At 53.0% G+C, this 5000-nt stretch overlaps 1 non-coding gene across 1 annotated transcript in view; it reads right to left on the reverse strand.

The window, feature by feature from the left end:
* LOC126435956 (small subunit ribosomal RNA) overlaps nt 1–864 on the reverse strand; it is a 1909-nt gene extending 1045 nt beyond the window's left edge. Inside the window, exon 1 of the ribosomal RNA XR_007580311.1 lies at nt 1–864. This exon is cut by the window's left edge and continues 1045 nt beyond it. This is a non-coding gene — a ribosomal RNA (small subunit ribosomal RNA).
* Nucleotides 865–5000: the final 4136 nt, after the last annotated feature.

A 5000-nucleotide genomic window follows, 5' to 3' on the forward strand; every position in this document is an offset into this window, starting at 1 on the left:
AAGCACTCTAATTTGTTCAAAGTAAACGTGCCGGCCCACCGAGACACTCAATAAAGAGCACCCTGGTAGGATTTCAACGGGGTCCGCCTCGGGACGCACGAGCACGCACGAGGCGGTCGCACGCCTTCGGCTCGCCCCACCGGCAGGACGTCCCACGATACATGCCAGTTAAACACCGACGGGCGGTGAACCAACAGCGTGGGACACAAATCCAACTACGAGCTTTTTAACCGCAACAACTTTAATATACGCTATTGGAGCTGGAATTACCGCGGCTGCTGGCACCAGACTTGCCCTCCAATAGATACTCGTTAAAGGATTTAAAGTGTACTCATTCCGATTACGGGGCCTCGGATGAGTCCCGTATCGTTATTTTTCGTCACTACCTCCCCGTGCCGGGAGTGGGTAATTTGCGCGCCTGCTGCCTTCCTTGGATGTGGTAGCCGTTTCTCAGGCTCCCTCTCCGGAATCGAACCCTGATTCCCCGTTACCCGTTACAACCATGGTAGGCGCAGAACCTACCATCGACAGTTGATAAGGCAGACATTTGAAAGATGCGTCGCCGGTACGAGGACCGTGCGATCAGCCCAAAGTTATTCAGAGTCACCAAGGCAAACGGACCGGACGAGCCGACCGATTGGTTTTGATCTAATAAAAGCGTCCCTTCCATCTCTGGTCGGGACTCTGTTTGCATGTATTAGCTCTAGAATTACCACAGTTATCCAAGTAACGTGGGTACGATCTAAGGAACCATAACTGATTTAATGAGCCATTCGCGGTTTCACCTTAATGCGGCTTGTACTGAGACATGCATGGCTTAATCTTTGAGACAAGCATATGACTACTGGCAGGATCAACCAGGGAGCTGCGTCAACTAGAGCTGAGCAGCCGGCCGCCCGGGAGTGTGTCCCGGGGGCCCGCGCGAACACGCAAGCGTCCGCTCAATTATTCTGCAAACAGGAGGAGGCTGAGCTCCCCTGCACAACACACCTCGAAACCCTCTCAGGTCCCGGCGGCGCGCAGCGCCGTCCTAAGTACTTGGTCGGGTTCGAGAGAGGCGCAATCGCCCGGAGTTAGGCGAGTAGACGCTTTAGGTGCGACCACCCGTGCTCCCAACTGAGCTTGCCGCTGCCGACAGAGGCCCGGGAGCGTGCTGTCGTGGCATTGCCGGCGGGAGACAACACGCGCCACCTACGGTGACCGGCAGCTCCAACGCCAGCGCCACAGAAGGACAAAAGCCCCACTTGGGTGCCGAAGCGAACTCTCCCAGCACAGCGCACGCGCCAACACGTCCGCACAGCTGCGATACAAACCACCTGCGAGAACCGCTGGGGCGACCGAGCAGCAGACGGCGTCGCGGCGCCGAGCGCCGGGCGGCGGCGCATCCTCAGCGCACAAAGTCCTCAATCGGACCAGCACACTGCAGATGGCCACCGCGCTTCGCACCGGGCCCGCGAGGACCTACTTTGGCCGCAAGGCGCCGCGAGCAGGGGGCGCCGGCGCGCAGCTGCGCCGCCTGCCGCGTCCGTCGGCCGGCGCGCCTGCCACTGGCCGCCCCCACCAGCCGGCTGTGGCGCGTGCGCCCACGCACCGCGCTGCCAGCACGCCGGGCGGCCCCCCCTCACCGGCCGGGGACGGTCCCACCCAGCCACCGCCGCGTATCGCCTCACACCCAGATCCCCTTTCACGTTCGTGGGCATGGTGGGTCCCCTTTCACGTTCGTGGGCATGGTGGGTCTCCCTGAAACAACCGGTTAATAGCTCGACCGATCGTCGCCAACACTGATTCACCTCTAGCGAGAACAACCGCACCACAACGGGTTACCAGTTGTTCATTTGCGTAACGTCACCAGCAAACGTACACGTCCATCGCCATTTGCAACGAGTATTGCATGCCTGTGTCAGGTGTCACAACACACTACGTCTGCCCACATAGACGCAACAACATGTGCACGCCTAGAGAACACGTGGAAGGTAGACCCCGTACGTATGCGGTGTCCATTGCGCGAACGACTGTCAGCCCGCCTCTGCAGCATGTCGCAGATGTGGAACGCGGTGCAACATGCTATCACGGTGTGTGAGAAGAGACGACTACGTCCGAATACACGCTCCACTACATCAACAGACTGCTCATGCTGATCGCCATCCAGGGCGTCCGTTCCTCCCACACGTCTGTATGGCGTACCACACTGCAATCCAGCTCTTATAGGGAGACGACACGTAGCTGCGTGCACAATATTTGGACTGTATGGTCCGCCGTTGCTAGGCGCAGTCGTCATACGGTCACATGTGCCACGATGTATCATTCAGTACATACGGACCAATGTGCAGTACAGTTTGTGGGTTTTGCGTACATCGGCGGACAGGTGACAGGCCGTACCACAACGTAGGCTGAGTACGTCGGCATGCGAAGGGCATTGAACATGCAAACTTCTCACCGACCAGCTTGCGAAGGCAGGGGGGAAGGGGGGGGGGGCGGCATGTACGTCCTGCTGCTATCCACACTACAGTGTATAGCAGGAGCATGTGGAAAGTCAGCAACACCTGCAAGGTGTTTAACATGACGCGATACACAGGGGACCGGGCAGTGCGAGTAGGGAACTATATTGCGAGGGTTGCGGTTAGGCAACACTACACCAATTTAACGGGTTGCATAACAATTACAGAGCAGGTTCAACGACAACGTGCGTCAGGTTAAGGCGCAATATAGTTTAGGTTACGGCGCACTTTAGGTTAGGTTAAGACACATTATAGGTTAGGTTAAGGCACATTATAGGTTAGGTTAAGGCACAACATGGGTTAGGTTAAGGCACAACATGGGTTAGGTTAAGGCACAACATGGGTTAGGTTAAGGCACAACATGGGTTAGGTTAAGGCACAACATGGGTTAGGTTAAGGCACAACATGGGTTAGGTTAAGGCACAACATGGGTTAGGTTAAGGCACAACATGGGTTACGTTAAGGCACAACATGGGTTACGTTAAGGCACAACATGGGTTAGGTTAAGGCACAACATGGGTTAGGTTAAGGCACAACATGGGTTAGGTTAAGGCACAACATGGGTTAGGTTAAGGCACAACATGGGTTACGTTAAGGCACAACATGGGTTACGTTAAGGCACAACATGGGTTACGTTAAGGCACAACATGGGTTACGTTAAGGCACAACAAGGGTTACGTTAAGGCACAACATGGGTTACGTTAAGGCACAACATGGGTTACGTTAAGGCACAACATGGGTTACGTTAAGGCACAAATTAGGTTAGGTTAAGGCACAAATTAGGTTAGGTTAAGGCGCAACGTAGGTTAGGTTAAGGCACAACGTAGGTTAGGTTAAGGCACAACGTAGGTTAGGTTAAGGCACAACGTAGGTTAGGTTAAGGCACAACGTAGGTTAGGTTAAGGCACAACGTAGGTTAGGTTAAGGCACAACGTAGGTTAGGTTAAGGCACAACGTAGGTTAGGTTAAGGCACAACGTAGGTTAGGTTAAGGCACAACGTAGGTTAGGTTAAGGCACAACGTAGGTTAGGTTAAGGCACAACGTAGGTTAGGTTAAGGCACGATATAGGTTAGGTTAAGGTACGATATAGGTTAGGTTAAGGTACGATATAGGTTAGGTTAAGGTACGATATAGGTTAGGTTAAGGTACGATATACGTTAGGTTAAGGTACGATATAGGTTAGGTTAAGGTACGATATACGTTAGGTTAAGGTACGATATAGGTTAGGTTAAGGTACGATATAGGTTAGGTTAAGGTACGATATAGGTTAGGTTAAGGTACGATATAGGTTAGGTTAAGGTACAATATAGCTTAGGTTCAGATACACATTGTTGTAGGGAAAGGTGTATTTGGGGGGGGGGGGGCGGCAGGTTCGTTGATAGTGATTATCGTAATTGGATGCCTGCGGCATTATCCGATTTGTCACGTCAGGATGCACTTTTGGCTCATGACAGGCGGCGCTCCGATTCCATGGTTGTGGCAGATCTGTGTCTTTCATTCCTGCCATTGTTTGTGTGCTGTGACAGGAGGCAGTATTGTGATGTTGGGTGCACCCCTGTGTAGGACATGTGTGGGTGTTCGTGGCTTAGCTGAGCAATGTGCGGATGTCGGAAGGGTGGGATATTGTGTTTTCTGGGTGGACCTCCCGGTCTGGTAATGATAGTGTGGATTGTGTCATGTGGCGGAGAGGATGCACTGGATGTTCTTCCATGCTGGTGGTTAGATATTGTGTGTGTGCCTGTTACAGGCAGAGAGTAGTGTGTGATAAGAGAGTAGTGTGTGATAAGAGTGTCTGGCTGACGTGTGGTTCTCATTGTGTGCAGAGTCTTTCAGCATGTATAGGGACGGTTGTATATATTATCTGTATTCTGATGGCTCTGCATCTATTACTAATCAGTGCCGTGTATACGGTTACTCTGGTTCCAGTCGAAACTGTTCTATCTCTGTACATTAGTGACACTACGGCTCCACTATGTTGCCGCCCCTGTCGGCCGTTTCCCCCAGTGTATGGCTAATGATTATCAGCAGTCAGTCTATTAGTCAATACCGGTAGTGTGACGACGTCAAATGTCCGGGATGGGGGAAGCTACACCCTTCCCGTGGGTCAGGGCCTAGAAAGACTCTTCCCACGCAGGAGACTGACTGTCGTTACTCTTCCGAGACATATATGTGCCCAGCGTTTTTTGCGACTGCGAGTGCAACGCCAGGAGGCTCGGACTGTCGTTACTCTTCCGAGAAATATATTTGCCCAGCGTTTTTTGCGACTGCGAGTGCAACGCCAGGAGGCTCGGACTGTCGTTACTCTTCCGAGAAATATATGTGCCCAGCGTTTTTTGCGACTGCGAGTGCAACGCCAGGAGGCTCGGATTGTCGTTACTCTTCCGAGATATATATTTGCCCAGCGTTTTTTGCGACTGCGAGTGCAACGCCCACGGGTGCCGACATGGATGGGGCGCTTCCTAGCTGATGGCTCAGCATGAGAATCCGTACAGTGAGCAATG

This window comes from Schistocerca serialis, unplaced genomic scaffold (genome assembly GCF_023864345.2).
Source record: "Schistocerca serialis cubense isolate TAMUIC-IGC-003099 unplaced genomic scaffold, iqSchSeri2.2 HiC_scaffold_1223, whole genome shotgun sequence".
Lineage (NCBI taxonomy): Eukaryota > Metazoa > Arthropoda > Insecta > Orthoptera > Acrididae > Schistocerca > Schistocerca serialis.